Source organism: Rhinopithecus roxellana, chromosome 1, assembly GCF_007565055.1.
Source record: "Rhinopithecus roxellana isolate Shanxi Qingling chromosome 1, ASM756505v1, whole genome shotgun sequence".
NCBI classification, from domain to species: Eukaryota; Metazoa; Chordata; class Mammalia; order Primates; family Cercopithecidae; genus Rhinopithecus; species Rhinopithecus roxellana.
Genome location: NC_044549.1, coordinates 35,304,229 through 35,321,555, shown reverse-complemented (window position 1 = coordinate 35,321,555; position 17,327 = coordinate 35,304,229). Strand labels below are relative to the sequence as shown.

At 38.4% G+C, this 17,327-nt stretch overlaps 1 protein-coding gene across 6 annotated transcripts in view; it reads left to right on the top strand.

The window, feature by feature from the left end:
• ZBTB20 (zinc finger and BTB domain containing 20) overlaps positions 1–17,327 on the top strand; it is an 831,659-nt gene that overhangs the window by 727,591 nt on the left and 86,741 nt on the right. Inside the window, exon 1 of one of the 6 annotated variants that reach the window (XM_030941357.1) lies at positions 777–936. The exons of the other annotated variants lie outside the window; for them this stretch is intronic. The gene's annotated coding sequence lies outside the window, so the exon portion shown is untranslated. Of the gene's footprint in view, positions 1–776; positions 937–17,327 lie in introns of those variants that run through there. 6 annotated transcript variants of the gene reach the window in all.

Here is a 17,327-nt window from a genome sequence, read left to right as displayed (position 1 = left end):
ACACTTTTGATGCTCTAAAACCTTTTTATTGTGGGCAGATTGTCTCAAATACTGTATGTGAGAATGGAAAAAGAAAACACTGCCCAAATGTAAGCACCATTGAATCAAAGAAACAGTATTTTTTCAATTGCATTATTTGAGGATCCAGACAACCTTGAATCCTTTACAAAAGCACATCAGTAAGGCTATCCTCTCTCTTAGAAAAGATACACACATACATACACACACGCACACCAGCAGAAGGCTCCTCTTCATGACGTAAAGGACTAGAGTGTCCAAGAGGAATACAAAATGAAAAAGATGTTTCTGTAGGAAGAACCCAGACCTAGAAGCCAGGACATTCAAATTCTATTTCCCACTACCGTGGGAACCTTTCTTCTTATATGGATCCTAGCATACCTGCCTCTCCCCAACTCCATTGTCACATCTAGAGAACATGGATTCCAACTCATACTCCTTAGGGGCTATCAGGAAATGTATTTGTTGCGGGTTTTTTTTTTTTTTGTTTTTTGTTTGTTTGTTTGTTTGAGATGGAGTCTTGCTCTGTCACCCAGGCTGGGGTGCAGTGGTGCAATTTCCGCTCACTGCAAGCTCCGCCTCCGGGGTTCACGCCATTCTCCTGCCTCAGCCTCCCGAGTGACTGGGACTACAGGCGCCTGCCACCACGCCCGGTAACTCTTTTTTTTTTTTTTTTTTTTTGGTAGAGACGAGGTTTCACCGTGTTAGCTAGGATGGTCTGAATCTCCTGACCTCGTGATCCACCTGCCTCGGCCTCCCAAAGTGCTGGGATTACAGCGTGAGCCACCACACCCGGCCTTTGTTGCTGTTTTGAAAGACATTTTGATACCCATACCAAGAGCATTTTGCACAGGCCAAGTATTTCTCTCATTTGGAAGGATGAAGCCCTGAATTATACTTCCCATCACTCTGGAATTGGTAAAAAACTTAACTTTTTACACTAGTATGGGAAGAAAATGATGTTCTTAGAATGCCAACTTCTAGCAGGGTGTTAATAATCTTCTAAAATATCTAGAACTAATGCAGACCCCTTGACCTGGTGTGTCATTCAGTTGACTTCACTTTAACCGTGCATGTTTTTGATAAACATTAATTATGGAGTAACCCAGTGTGAGAGGAGCTGGGGACACAGTGAGCGCATCCCTCTCCTCACAGCTAACCCTCCAATCCCATAATGCACATCGATTGTAAGCTGACTTACCATTGTACAGATCCTTCCTTTCTGTGCATTGAGTCATTTCAGTATGTTATAGAGGGGTGCTTCTATAGCCAGGAGGGCCAGGAGGCCTTGCTTCTTCTGAACTGCTAAAGCACTTATTTGTATGTCTCCTGTGGCACCAATTACTTACTGTCTTATAGTAGAGCATGTTTATATGTCTCATTCCTCCTGCCACTGCACAGTAAGCTTAATAAATACAGAGACTGTACTTACACAGTTGTATCCCCCTCAACACCTAGAATGTGCCATCAGAAATAAAAGGTATAGTAGTAAATGTTGTGATTTGAATGAGTGAAATTAACAATAGCATGTGTGTATTTGGAAAGAAATCACCTTTTCTGAATCCATAAATTTCTACTCAGAAGCAGAGAACATCACTCAGTTACATCAGAAAAGCTTAAGGATTTTTTTTTTCCAGTTTATTACTTATGGAGTTCATTCTTCCCCACTCTTGACATTTGCACATAGTAGGTTTTTAATAAATTGTTATTGATGTATTAATTAAAGATATAGAATAAAGTAGAGGTGTCCCACTTCTGTCTTCTAAAATAGTAATTTTGATTCTCATCTACTTCTTTATCTTCAGACCTTGTCTATTCCTACAATAGAGATATACTGAGATTTCATTCCAAGTGGTTCCTGACTTGAGCTTAGACGTGGTCATGACTTTTAACTTGGCCTCTTTATCAGGCTTCTTACAGGGCAGAAGGAAAATCTTTTTTTTTTTTTATTCCGTTTTCTCCTCTTCCTCATAGGACTGTTGTGTAGTTGAAAAGGACCTATATCTATGTAAAAATATTTTAATTCCTAGAATAACGTATCAGATTCATAATGTCAGATTGGAGAAACTTTGGCATCCCAGCACACCAAATAGTTTTGTACACCCTGTTTCAAGCTTATCCATGGACCTGAGGGTTGAGGAGTTTATTACTCTAAGCTTTTAGGTTAGGTTCATATGATCTGTACCAGCTACATTAACTGTGACCTCAGTCCAAATGAGGTAGCTGATTTAATACGTCCTCTTCAGTCACAGAAAAGCTTCACCATTACTTTCCGACCTGATTAGATGCTAAATTTCATCCACACAAAATGATCTGGAACCAGTCACCTTGGTGTTAGGTCACAGGAAGTGATAGCAAAGAATTCCAAAATAAATATATTATTCCAGTTTTCCTTTGGTTCTTCCTCAAAAAGTCTGTCTCACCGCAGGCTCAGAGAGCCAGTCCCTCCTCAGCTAGACATTCTGTTGAGTCATGTTTACTGTCCCCCTCAGAAAGGTTCCAAAAGCAAATGCAAGAGGTTGCCGAATGCAGGGACATGTGGCGTGCATGCTACTGAAGTGAGAGGCATAGCACACACCTGCTTTTTGGCTGTGGCAGGCCATCTTGACTGTGCCATGCCACAAGTTAGCATTTTGGATGAGCAATTGCCATTCTGTTGTTTTCTTCTCAACACATGGTGTTCAAAAACAGTTAAAAGAAAACTGTACCCATTTGCTCATCCCAGAAATCTAAAATTTCAAAGAAGCATGCCAAATTAATTTTCACATAATATTTTCCAAGCTTTTTCTTTGCACTGAGAAATGATATTTCACTTTTTGAATTCTTGGTGTCCTGGCCTGAGGTAAATGGGTACAGTTTCTCTTTAAATGGCATTAAACATATCAAAGCAGGATTATATCTGTCACCGTCTTTTTTTTTTTTTTTTTCTAATGGAATCAAAATCCTTCAGGGAGTGTCCCAAATCCACATTAATGTCTTTGAGTGCTAATGTTTCCACTGGGACTTTTACATTAGCAAAATATAAGTGTGTGGTTTCTCCCCCTCTCTCTGCTGTCTGTATAAGAAAGAGACAACTGCACATCCGTTATTCTCCATGGCCTTCAGCTAACCCATGTCAAGGTGGTAAACGATGACTAGAGATTTTTGGTGCTAATGATTCCTTTTCTCCCTTTCACTCCTTTGTACCGCTTGACCGGAAAGCTACTGTGAATGCTGCTTCCAACATGGACAACTCTTTGGAATCCCAGCCATGAATCTTTGGAATCCCAGCATTTGGTCTGTTAAACAGAGTAAACTGCAGTAGCCATCAATGCTGTTTTTACCTTTGGTTCTGATAGTGGAAAAATTAGACAAATACCCAGAACTTAGGATCTCACTATAGATATTTTTGTAATTAATATTGGGATATGAGTCGTGTGTCCTTTTTTATTGCTGGTGGATACACTTTCTGTGTACCTTAATCCCTCTTTTTTGTTCTTTAGCAAAGCAGTTCAAATGGTATTTTGTCAACTCTTGAATATCAAGTGTCAGTGGAAAACTACAATGTCATAGATAGAAAATAATTATAAATAAATAACTTTAACATAATGAATAATTAGCTGTCATAGTACAGTTAATCTTAAAATGCACCTTTTATTTGCATTTGAACATGCTCTGGAAAATTACACTATTTCTTGAATAATCGTTTTTATACGTATATAGAAGGGACTAGAAAGCTCTGCAATATCTGTCTCTGACTCCCTCCCAGAGTTTTTCTTCTTTTAGCACCATCCTGTCTGCTGAGGGCTTTAGTTCTGGAGCTGATGGAGAGAACCATCCGTGGAGAGCAGAGACGTGCCTTGCTCTTGAAGCTCACCCTTTTCATCGTTTCACTTTCTGGAGCACTTCGGAGGACTGCACTACTTCCTTAGGCCCTCTTCTATCCTTCCTCCTTCTTCTTCTTCTGTACTTTTTCTTGCTTTTTCTGTTTTTCCTTTTCTTATCCCGTGTGAAACTAGAACATGAACTAGGGTGTGTGTTTGTGTGGATGGAGAGGCACAGGGAGGAGGGGACTCTCCAAATGCCCCAGCTTACCACGAGGAGAGAAACTCCATGTTTTCATTTAAACAACTTTTCCCGACACCTAGCCCTTCATATATGAAAGAAAAATTCATTTGTTTTCCTTTCCACACTTAAAAGAAAACAAGGTAAGTAGAGGCAGTGAGAATGCCAACCCTGGAGTAAAAATGAAGCAGACTATGTGCTCACCTTTAAATATTGTTAAGGATAAAACCCTATCTACTGGCAATTAACAGGAAATTGACTGTGCCAGGTTTTTGTAGGAGCAGTGCATGATGTTTTCCTGGCACTGAAAGAGTTTAGGGGGAATTTTTTTACGTTTTTAGCATTAATTTTTGCATGATAACTTTGCAACATCAGGTAAATTGTCTTCCTTTTTTTTTTTTAAATACATGAGTGATTTGAATTTTCTACATTAATATTCTATTTGGTGAATCCAAATGTTAGTTTGCTCATACTCGTATATTTAAACATCAAGATGACAGAAAATGTGTGTTTATATTTGAATTAATTCTGCACATAACTTAGCACCATATACTAGATATTCGTTGAAAAGACTGCCAGCGGCATTCATTGTTGTTTCATTTTTGGGTTTCTCCCTTAGCAGGCTTCTAAGCTTTGTAGATGGACAAACTTGGATCCAAATACGAGTGCCATAAATTACTTTCTAGCTTTGTGTGTCTGGTCAAAGCACAATCTTGCTGTGCCTCAGTTTCTTTGCCAGAAGAAATGGAAACATAATCTCTGCTCTAGAAGATGTTTATGAGGATTAAATGAGATAGTTTGTGTAAGGAACCTAGCATAGTACTGAAATGTGGTAGGCACTCACATGTTATTTTTCTCCTTTCTTCTTTTTAAGAGAAATGCTTGGGTAATATGATCACTTCTTTAGTCTTAAGCTATTACTACTAGTGATTTTTCTCCATAACCAGATTACTTAAACTAATTGTATTCATTACATTTTAGCTACTCAATTTTTGTTCATCTCAAAGGAAATCATTGTGCTTTGCCATATACTAAAATATAGTTGTAAGGGAAATGACTTGGAGATTAAGTACAGTCATCCCTTGATATCCAGTAGCAGGGCATTGGTTCCAGGACACCCCATCCCACCCCACCCCACCCCACAGATACCAAAATCAACAAATGCTCAAGTCCCTAATATAAAATGGGATAGTGTTTGCATGTTACCCATGCACATCCTTCCATATACTTTAAATAATCTCTAAATTACTTATAATACCTAATGCAACGTAAAGTCTATGTAAATAGCTGTTATACTGCATTGTTTCTTTGTGTTATTTTTCATTGTTGTATCTTTTTTTTATTGGAATTTTTTCCAAATATTTTCAGTTTGCGGATATAGAACCCATGGATACGGAGGGCCAGGGAGCCGACTACAAATGTGTTAGATCTGAAAGAAGCATTACTTAGCAAAGTTCTCTGCCTTACTCCTAGTTTCATCCCATCCTCGACCTGAATACCCTCTCAAGACTGGGCAGAAGGAGAACAGCAATGCCTAGAGAGTTCTGTTTCTGAGCTACTGAGTTAGGGCATTGAGTTTAGGATGGATTCTAAAAGGGAAAAAAACATCCAAAAGCACAGAATAGCTGAAATCCAATCTTTAGGTGTGGAGTACCAGAAACATTCCAGATTATTTCCAGTGTCTAACTAAAATATAATGCAGGGTTTATGCCTTCTCTCAAGATCAAAATTAATGATTGATTTGTATTATTCCAATGGGAATTAGTTTGACCACTTGATTATTTAAGAGGTTGTATTGCAGATGTAAAACAACTATATTGTTAACTCTTTTTGAAATAGCACAAACTATGTCTAATCTTACATTTTTTACTTTTATAATACTTGCACAGAGAGTTCAGTAAACATTTGTTCACTGAACAAATGAATCTAGTCAGTGGCTTCTTGACCATGGTAGTGAAAATGCTACAACACTGGGTCCTATTTTTACTACCCAGCAATATATTATATACATACTAATCTATATCTATAGATATCTCCCCCCATATCTTTTTTGTGTGTATATATAGATATATATAATTGTTTAAATAAAAGGCCTTGAAGGACCCAATTCCACTAGATTCCTCATAGCCCCAAATCTATCTGTAAATTCATTACTGCTAGAATTGCAACTACACAATTAACTTCTGTAACCATTGGCAAGTCCTCAGTTTCCTCCTTTACAAAATGACTAAAAGATCACTAAGGTAAAAAACACTTCCCACTCCAGAATTTGATTCTTTCTCTCGAGTGAGAAGTCGTATCTTTTTGAGAGGTATCCTATTGTTTGAACTTAGCACAAGTTTTTTCCCTAATGCAAGAATCACAAATGAAATTATTAGTATTCTACTAGGGGGTTGGGGACTTGTACTTGCTCTTAAAACTCTTTCAGGACAACCATTGAGATAAGTGTCTTTTCATTTCTATTACTCACTTAGACACTGGGACTCAACATGGTGGGTCTAGCCAGACCTCCAGAGGAGCCTGTCAGGTTTCTGTCATTCCCCTCCCCCCACCAAAAAAAAAAATAACAGAAAAAGACTAAAATCTGCCCAGTTTCCCACTTCTGGGCCCCTTCAGGGCACTTCCTCTTTGGTGCAAATGAGGCCTGTCCCTCCCAGTCTAGGTCCATAGATGCTTTTCTGGTGTGCTTGATTTTAATGACATAGTCTGCTTTCATCAGCCTTACCATTTCCCGAGTAAGGTATTTCTTGCTAGTTTGCATCTTTTTCTTTTAATACCTGCATATTTAATGTTATGTCTGATAGCGTCTGATTGTCCCCATGGTGAACGTGGTTTTTATGTCATTAATGTGTGGATTTGGTTTGTAAAAGTGAGAGTAAACTGCCAGTATGGTACATACTTTGTTGGAGGGGCGGAGAGATTCCCTCTGTTTTCTCTTCTTTTTACAAGAAGAAAAAGGCTCCAAATTGAGCCCTTTGGATTATCTTGTTCTCTTTTTACATTTGAATTTCAAAATCCCCTTTAAATGAACAAATCTGAAGGTTTCCATTACGACAGCTGCCTTTGGGCGTGCCCCCCACCCCACCCCCACCCCCCAGTCCCCATGACTTTATGGCTGTGGGCACTTCTTCCTTTCAGCTCTTTGTGACTATTCTGTGTCCCTGGCCCTCTCTCAGAGTCACATTGACATTCAAACAATAACCTCTCCCTTAGTTGGTGCTCCTTGATTGCCAAAACGAGCGCTCTGCCTCTATTGCTTTACCTCTGTTAACAATCATTCTCCACGTTTCTGAAGAAAAATAAAGTCTTAACATTTAATTTCTTATTACACGATAAGTTTTGATGAACACCCAAGTATTAGATGTTGATGAGTGCTGAGGGGAAGACCCAGACAGCAGACACCAAATCTTATTTTTGGAGACTATTTACAGTATAAATGTGTAGCACTTGGGGGTGGGTGAGTCTTGCACATTTGAATAAAAGAGGAACGGAGTTGTTGCCTCATCTGTGTCAGGACCTTCTCCTCTTTGGTCTGCAATGCAGTCCTGCTTTGGCTTAATTAATCCATTAAGCTCTATCTTAACCCTAGTCAGTAATGATCAAGGGGCTCACTGGAGCCATCTAGAATGGGAGAAATTAGATGGATAATGATTTTTGTGCTGATGATGTGTTCTGTCTTTTTATATAGTTGATCCCGTGAGGGACATATTTCTTTGGTGTATTCCTGCTGATGTTCTCAAGACAGATATATTACAGAGAAATAAATCAGACTGTGAGACTTTGCTAGTGTCTACTTCTTGATGTGTAAATTTAATGTTTTAAAATCAAAGCTGTTTTTAAAAATACAGTTTTATGAATATAATATTAAACAATCGAGAGAGAGAAATTTGGGGAACTCTCATTTTAGTATTATTTCTGACTACACTCAGATGCTGCTATGGAATGTTTATGTTCCTAGTCTTCTGATTCCTTCCTCTATGAGTAAACTGTTTTAAGATGGTTCTTCCTCAATCCAATTCAACAGGTGTTTAGTGATACCTATCATGTGCATAGCGGTTGACAGTTCTCAAAAAGCATGAGACTTAAATGACTTTCTGTATCTTAAAGTAACAAAACAGGACTTTTTTTGTTTTTGTTTTTTATACCAATTTGAAATCAAGACTTAAAAGTTGCAAGGTGATAAATAATCAAACTGTATTAAATACCATAATTTGCTGCCATCAAAATAATTTATAAACAACTACAATACACAATTTAAAATACTTTTTTTTCTGAAATATGTGGAAAGGTGGGTGGAGTGGTTCTTACCTTGTTTTAGAGGGTTAACAGTTGGCTGGTAATCATCTTAGAAATCTCTCTGGCATAAGTAAGGTGTAAGTTATCATTTGAATGAAGGAAAGATGTTCTTCAGTGCATGAGGGATTATTCCATAGATACAGGCTTATGTGGAAAAAGTTCAGAGATGGAGAAGGGTGTATTCTCAGTGGAAAGAAGCCAGAAGACAAAAGCGAGTTGGTGTGTGGATTAAGGTGGGCCTTAGTGGCACCGGATGCTGACAGGTTAGACAAGCAAACCTACTTGGGGCTTTCAGTGCTGGGAGTCTAGAATTCACAACTGATCTGAAGTAGGGTAGAAATTCACTGGAGGACTAAAGAGGGAGCTGTGACAGTCAAACCATTGAGAATATGTTTGGAGTGAGGAGGCAGTTTTCATATCCTAGGTACAATGTGATTAGGAGCTGGCCAAGAATATTAGTGAAAAAAGGTTTATTTGAGTTAACATAATAAGAAAATTTCTAGATTTGATAAGTGGCTCTATATGAGAAGCAATATATTAAAATGTGAATGTTTCGCAGAAGATTGGGGCATTGGATATGTTAGACTGTGGTTATATAGAATTTGTATAGCAGAATGTTTTAAAAGGAAAGAGAGAATGCTTTTTATTATATGGGTTTTGAGGGGCTAGCAGCCATCTAATTAGAGATGTTCTGAAGAGAAAGTGTTATCTAAGTTAACTAACTTAGTTAACCCTAACTAAAAGAGGAAGATTATGAGAAAAGATGGATGAGTGCATCAACCCCTCAGATGCATGAGGAGTATAAGAAGAAAAATCTGTGGCCTTAAGATGGTTCTTTGAGGGACAGCATATTTAGGAGATACAAAAGAAAACATTGAGGAAAGAAATAAAGGGAGAAGATCGAGCAAAGATTATAAATTATGGAAACCAAAGACAGAGAAAGAAGTCATTTTGAGCTTTTTAGGGTAAAAAAACAAAAAAGGACTAGACGGAACCCTGCAGGATCATCTCAGCCAATATTCAAATTTTGTGTATTGGGAAAAGGAGACCTAGAAGACAGACGTGGTCAAAGTAAGCAAAGACAATGTGTAGAAGAAATAGGACTTTAAGTGCCCCTTCACGTCGGCTATGCTGCCTCAGTGGGGGAATTGTCCAATCATCTCTTGCAAATGTTACGAGTTAAGCAAAGAACAGCTGAATTTGTAGAGGGCCAGGCTGACACAAACTGGCTTTTGTAAATCCACTGCCAAGAGTAAGGGAGAAAGTGATATTAAAATCTCTATCACTGCTTCAGCTGTAAACAGGGTGGAAGGCTGAAGAATTAGTGGTTTTGCGAATTTCAGAGCAACACCTTATTGCCTGCTAAGTATCAGAATCACATGCGTAAGAGGGCATTCAGATAGACAGCTACACAATTATGTAATGGTTTTCAGCTTGGTCCTTAATATGGAGGGGAAACTCTAGGGGTATCTGCCAAATTAAAATAATTAAAATTGAACCTTGACTTAATTGATTAAAAAAAAAAAATAAAGACAAACTGAAGAATCCTTCACTCTGTCCTAAACTGAGAGGCCGGTTTGCTTTGCACCCTGACCAGCTTTCTCAGAATGACAGTAAAAGGACTTGGTCAGTGCCATGGTACAAAAGATGTGTCATGCCTTGCTCACTAGATATTTTTTAATTTGCTGCTTTTCTTTAGGAAGACCTCCTAAGTTTCACCTAAGTAAAGACCATAAACTTGAGTCCATGCTGACTACAACTGTAAGATCGTGCAGGGGATGGAGGTTCTGTGCAATTGTGACATGTTGAACGGGGCTCCCCTGCATAATGTGATCCCTGTCTTTAGGAATAGCGCTTTGCTCCCATGTTAATACATTCTGGAAATTGCTCAAGAGGCAGCTTTGGCATTAGAATAGCAACTTTCAAAGCAGTGAACGTCAGCACTTCTATTTCTCCTTCTTTTTGGCGTGCATTACATGAAGCTGGAAGGACTAATTGGCTAAATGAAGGGACTCAGTGTCGCAGAGTTGAAATCCTGGCATGTAAATGGAGAGGTGGGGAGAGACTTTGCATGCATATCTATATGGCCTGCCTTTGTGAATTATCGTAATAGAAATGGTTCTGCCCCTTCTCTAGTTTCCCTGTGAGATGAGTTGGGGTGTGAAGTGCATGGCACAGAAATTCACCATGCTTTGTATCTATGATTACTTGTCTCTGTGTGCATCTTTTCCACTCCTAAATTGCATGTTTACCCAAAGTTGCTGAATAATACATTGTGTCAAAAGATGTGTCCCTGAATTAAGGTTGTTATATGACAATTATAATATGACCATGTACAGCTAACAACTGTAAAGAAAAATAAAATCAGTAAATGGCATTTTCAAAAGCAAACAAGGAAGTCACTTATTTGTTTTCTAGGTGTTAGATTTACTTCCTTGACCTCTGCCAAGCATTGATAAAGACTGGTCAATAATGAGATCAAACAGTTCACATGAGGTTGGTTCCCTATGACAGTAGTCAACTTAGCATGTGGGATGTCTCAGTCATTGTATCATACATATACTACATGTACTTTCTGTGAAAGAGTATTTCAAGATAAGCTCTACAGTTCATTTTTAACTTTTTTTTTTTTTTTTTTTTTTTTTTTGAGACGGAGTCTCGCTTTGTCGCCCAGGCTGGAGTGCAGTGGCCAGATCTCAGCTCACTGCAAGCTCCGCCTCCCGGGTTGACGCCATTCTCCTGCCTCAGCCTCCGGAGTAGCTGGGACTACAGGCGCCCGCCACCTCGCCCGGCTAGTTTTTTGTAGTTTTTTAGTAGAGACAGGGTTTCACCGTGTTAGCCAGGATGGTCTCGATCTCTTCTGACCTCGTGATCCGCCCGTCTCGGCCTCCCAAAGTGCTGGGATTACAAGCTTGAGCCACCGCGCCCGGCCCATTTTTAACTTTTATGAAAAGCCAAAGCCTAGAACTCTTCTGGTTCACCTGTCCTGCCTTCTAGTAGCATGTTAACTAAATTGTCACAGATAAATAGGTATCAAATGTATTTCATAAAACTTACACTGGGACATCAGAGTATTTCATATGAGGATTTAACATCTCCTAAAGTATGTAAGAATTTATAACTAAACCCAATCCCTCATACTTCATAAACCCCCTTTTTAAGTGTTTAATCTGAGTGATAGATAAGGAACATCTATTAACACATCATCTTACTAACAACTATTATCAAATTATCTCTTAATATTTTGGGCAAACAAGGAAGGAAGGTTCTTTGGCCTTTGCTCTGAACCCTCGCTAAGCTCTTCCCATTTCCATTAACTATGGAACTTTGAATTCCAAGGTTGATATAAAACACAGGGTGAATGTAAGTCATCTACTTCTTTGTTAACTTTTATAAGCATTTTATTTGTAAAGCACATTTTATGCTTAGTTAAGTCTGTGAGAGCTGAACCTGACACACCAGAGTGATGTTCTGCAGTATAAACACTTTACAGACTAATTGTTGATCAGTGAGAAAATCATTTGAGCTCACTAGGTACCATTGTACAAACTTGTGTGGTTAAAGAGTGTTGCGTGGAAGCTTGACAGTGAAAGAGGGAGTTAGTGGCTCAACTGAAAGCTCAGTGAAGTTTAGACGTTGGTTAAACCAAATTTGAGAATGCCATATTTGATTTAAAGATTAAATATTAAAATGTTGCCCTTTGATTGTGGGAGAAAAGGGCTTACCTGGAGAAGAACATTGGTAGAGCTAGGCCCTTACTGCCAAATGATGGAAAATATCCTTTCCATGTTGCCTTCTACCCAGGAAGGATGAGGTACACTTTAACTAGTTTGCCAATCATTAGTCATGCTGCAGTAAAAGTAAAGATGACTGACCCAAAATATATATAACACCATTTTTTTCACTAGCTTATGATATAATTTCATCTCATCAATCAATAAATAAGAACACACAGGTGTCATTCTCCCCAAATGAGAAATGGAAAAATTGAGGCTTTGTAAGGTTCAGTACCTTGCTTAGTGTTGCCTAAATAATCAGTGGTCACATCAAAACCAGAACTAAGTTTGATGTCTAGAAGCTACAGAATGTAATTTTCAGGACTAAGTGGAACAAGTTATGTTCACTTTGATTTTAATGCATTTCATACTCTGGACAACATCTTACAAATTGTCGGATTATATCCTATTTTTTCTGTAGATTTCTAGAAAGGGAATTACAATTGGGGGTGATGGGTAAATCTATTTTCTGACAGTGCTATGCCTTTGCTCTTACAATCTCATCAGCTGAATTGAGAGAAAATTCATATTCCATGTCAAATTCATGTAAGCTGGGTAATGTCCGGTTGCAATATATTCACAAAATATACTTTCTTGCTGTATGTTCATAAAGTCCTACTTCACAGCCACAAGGTTTGTAGATCTTTGACACGAGAAGTGGCAGCAACAACTCCAAAGGGGACTCTGTCCTTTGTTGTCTAAGAGTGGCTTCTAGGTGAGCTTTGAATCCCATTGTGAGAATTCCAGGAGTGTGGAACAAAATAGGAAAGTCATAGACTGAGCAGACGATGTAGTGGTCTAAGTAAAATGTAGTCAGTCTTTCATTTCTCTTCTTTGTTACCCTCTGTCATGCCTGAGTGAGACAGAAGAGCTGATTTAAATAGTGTGAGAATTCTTCTAAACTTCGTCTACTTGTGTGTTCAACAGGGCTGGAGGGAGGCTATAAAAGAAAGTCATGGAACAGAGCTATACTTGTGCTTGGTTCATGCCTTGTAGCAGATGAGTCTTTGGGGCCATTCCATGGGAGATTGCACTAAGATACGGCCAGAAACAAAGTGAGGTTGAGGGAGAGGGAGAGACAGGGTGATGTCAACCAGATGAGGGACACTGGAGGAGAGGGAATATTTTCCCTGAAATGCTCACCACCCACGGAGAGTTAAAAAAAACAAAAAATCTGTAGTCTTAAAATGACTTTAATGTCTTATTTTTTCCTTTACCAGAAAATTAACATTCGGACAGTTATGTTTTTGAATGTGTCCTGATGTATGTCTAAATTAGGAGTACATTTTTATGGCTAGGTTATAAACTCATCGTAATAGTGAGGGGTTAAAATGGAATGCCTTCAAAAGATAACCTATACCTACTGCAGGCTTGAAACTCGATTAGCCCAGCTATTAAAACCAGGAGGACAAACTGTTTCTTCCCTGGATTCAAAAGCTGTTAGGCTACGGCATGACCCAGTACAAAAGTTTTCTGAATCTCTCTCCACTTTACAAAACGTCGGCTCATTGCTGCTGTCTGCAGTGAAGCTGTTTACAGCTCTGTGCTAAGTGGAAAGTTCAAATCAATTATTGTCCATTAGAGTTTAGGTATAACTGATGAAATATCCCCAGAGGAGTATTGTAAATGTATCAAGACGTCCTTCCCCATTATAGAAATGGGAACGCATAGTGAATTACTTACCTTCTCTCTTACCCTTAATGCCTCTGAAAGGCTGCTGGGCAGACAGAGCTCATCTTGTCTTGCTGGGCTTTACAGTGAGAACTTTACCATTTGGTGAACATGCGTAGTGAGCTGGCAAAAAGTAAATTTCAACTCTCTAGACTCTCCTGTGAACATAAAGGTCTAAGAAACAAAAGATAGGAAAAACACTCAGAATTGATTAAAGCTGAAACCCACAAGTTCCCTGGTAATCAAGTTCTTTTAGAAATATAAGGTTCTTATTAACAATCAAATGAGGAAAGATTTGACTACAAGTCTTTAGCAAATGATACTATGGTTTAATGCCAAATAATTTGTGCTAGGGTGCTTTCTTTCGTAAAACTGGTTCTCTACAGTTGTCTATATCTGGCTTCAGCAGGACAGAAAAGGAGACCCCCACACTGCTCAAGAGCAAGAGAGATAGTTCTAATTTTCCAGAATCTGTTATTCAGTTATGGAATCTAATAGTGACTTCCACCCCATAAAGGCCAGAGCTGAGAGGAAGAAGAGGGTCTTCTTTGCAATCTTCTATAATATTAGATGGAATAGAAGGCGTTTTACTTCCTTTTAGAGTTGTCTTTACTTATTCCCTTTCCCTAGTTGTGCCCCAGAGCAATAGAGACCCTAAGGCTGAAATGCAGAGGGACTTGTCTTGACATGGGAAAGACTGGATAGTATTCTTCAGAATGCTATGATTTTTCAAAAACCAGAGAAGTGTCAGACAAAGGTCAAGAAGACATCATTCTCCTGTATCAACCTTTTCTTCCTGTGTGTGCACAGGTGGGCAAGACACCTTTTTATTCGTTCAGCTCCAATGGGTGCCCTACAGGGAAGCAGTGCAACATAATTCCAACCCAGACTGCCAGTCACAATGGGGATAAGAAGCGTCTTTAAAATGCAACACTGATTTCTTTGTGTTTCTTTAACACCAAGGATAACTCCAAGGATGTTTCTTTCTGCTGACAGCTCTGTCCGTGGTGCTAAGTAGGAAATTGGCTGTATTTCCTCCTTGTGGCCCATACTGGTTACCCCCAGCTCTCCTGGGCTTCCCTGTATCTATCTATAGATATGCTAATTACTATACAGTAAATCTAGTTGAGATGAAAACAATGCTCCCAGGATATTTATCAACTTAGATTTTCTTTAGATCACTCGGGTAATGAGAGTTTTCATGTTGCTTTGTACCTCTATCTAGATAAGTATGTTGCTTTTTTTTTTTTTTTTTTTTTTTTAAGTTTACCAGGAGAAGTCCATTGGGACCTATCTTTGATTACTAAACCAATACTTTTTAACCAAATTATGTACTGTAAAAACTGTCACTAACTCAAAGAGACCAATCTGGGCCATGCCACCCAGTTCCCCTCCCCTCAAGTGTACATCTACTCACATATCACCAGCTTCTAACAATTTACGATATTTAAAGATTATCCAATTGATTTCCCACATTCCTAGTAAGGGCCATTGCCCTGGTGCACTCAGCATGCACACGGTATGTTTCTCTACTTTCGGATTTCATTTATTCTCTTTGGTATATCAGTTGTTTTGGCAACATAGATTGTATAATTGTTTTCTCTTGGTGTGAGACTAAAACTTAGTGATTAAAGTCTAAATCCTGTAAAATAATTAAAATTATGCAAAGAGAATGGCCTTCAAATTTGTTCTGTGTCTTAATGACAAAATGCCACAGAACTGTACAAGTCCCTATCTTTCTTCATTGGGAGTGCAGCATCTGGGTTCTACACTTGAAAAGCAGCCTCAATGTGATAGCATTAAATATATACCCACAGTACCAAATGTGTGTTTAGAGTTATTTTCCTGCCCCATTACTATGTGTTTAGTCAGTCCTTTCTCAAATCTGCTTCCCTGTTCTGAAACCCATTTTGTTTGCCCTTTTCTGACTACCAGCCAGCACACCCATAGACTGCTAATATGCTTGCTCAAATTTAAGGAGCAGTCCTGGTTTTCAAGTTTCTTGTCGCCATTATTTGTGTTCTAAATTATCTTACTGTGTCTGTATTAATGTTCTGTTTCTTAAAGTAAACTCCATGTATTTCAAGGCAGCACAGTTTCTTTTTTATATTTTCCAGGGGACTGGTGTTTTTAATGTCATGTGAGGACAACATTACACAATGGATCTTTGGCAGGGATACACAGAAATGAATACCGTGTGCGAACAAACATTAAATGGCAGTCTTAATTACAGAGTTTGATTCTGTTGTTTTTAATGCCCTTCAATTTTATAATTTGATGGAAAATGCATCAACACAGCTATTTTCTTTCTACCCTAAATGATTAAAGATTGATATACCCCCAAACCAGTAGCTTGTTAGATCTGGTTAATCAGGTAGGTCTTACATTTCATCCACTAGAGGGCAGTAGGGATACACATCCACACCAACCAATATGTGCAACATATGGTCGATGTGGAAACATAGTAGCCATAGCTTTCCTGTGTATGAAAAATTCCCATTACAGTGTTGCTTCACTTATAATTATATTGAAAGTAAACACTAATTCACAGACGGACTACGCATATTTTATTTCACCATACCCCACTAGTGTTTTGTCTATTCTACTTTAAAATGCCCTGAGTAATGAAACTTCTACTACTTCCCTTGGGAAACTGTATCAAAACCCAACTGTTCTCTCTGCTTGATTTTTTTTTTTTTTTAATATACTCAAGATCTATTAGTCTTTCTTCTAGTTCATTTAGAACTCTATTGAAATCTGTTCCATTTTTTTCTTATAATAAGGCTAGTTTCATTCTGAAAAGCAAATGTTTATTGCGAGCCTATTGTGTGTAAGACATCACTAAGTGAATGTCTGGCCACAACTGACAAGGGTTGCAATACAGAATTTGAATAAATTTGCATGACTCAGAAAGCTGAAGGAGAAACTCCTCCAGGTCAAATGTCAGAAGAAAAGTTGGTCTCAGTTCTAAAATGAGTAATAACCATAAGGCTGTCACAGCTTGGGGAAATGTTTAGTTGTACTTAGATTTCTGTATTGAAATTCAAAGGGTATCAGGAATGCATGGTAACATCAGATAACACCTAAAGAATTGTTAGGTATGTAGCTAACACATCAGTGGGTTCCTGCCAAGCAAATGACCTGGAAATTTACTAATCAAGGTTGATCCGTCTTCCTTTCACAGCTGATGGTCAGATTACCCTACAAGTTTCAGACTCTATACTGAGAATCATTATATGCATTTATGAAGGATAAGAAATGGGTTTGTAAATTTCCCAAGGTAGGCGTACCTTGATTATGTGGCAGTCTATTTTCTATCATCGACTTTTTGGGTCCAATCTTGGTCACTACACACACTACACAATGGGAAAGCGATCCAAGTTCATGTGCAATACTCTGGTTTGCATCATTAGTTTCTTGGCATCTACTTTGATTATTAAGTATCTGAAGGGGAGGGTAGAAGAAATTCAAGCCAAGAAAGTTCCTTTAAGGCTAGAACTCACAATTACACAGTTGTTTAAA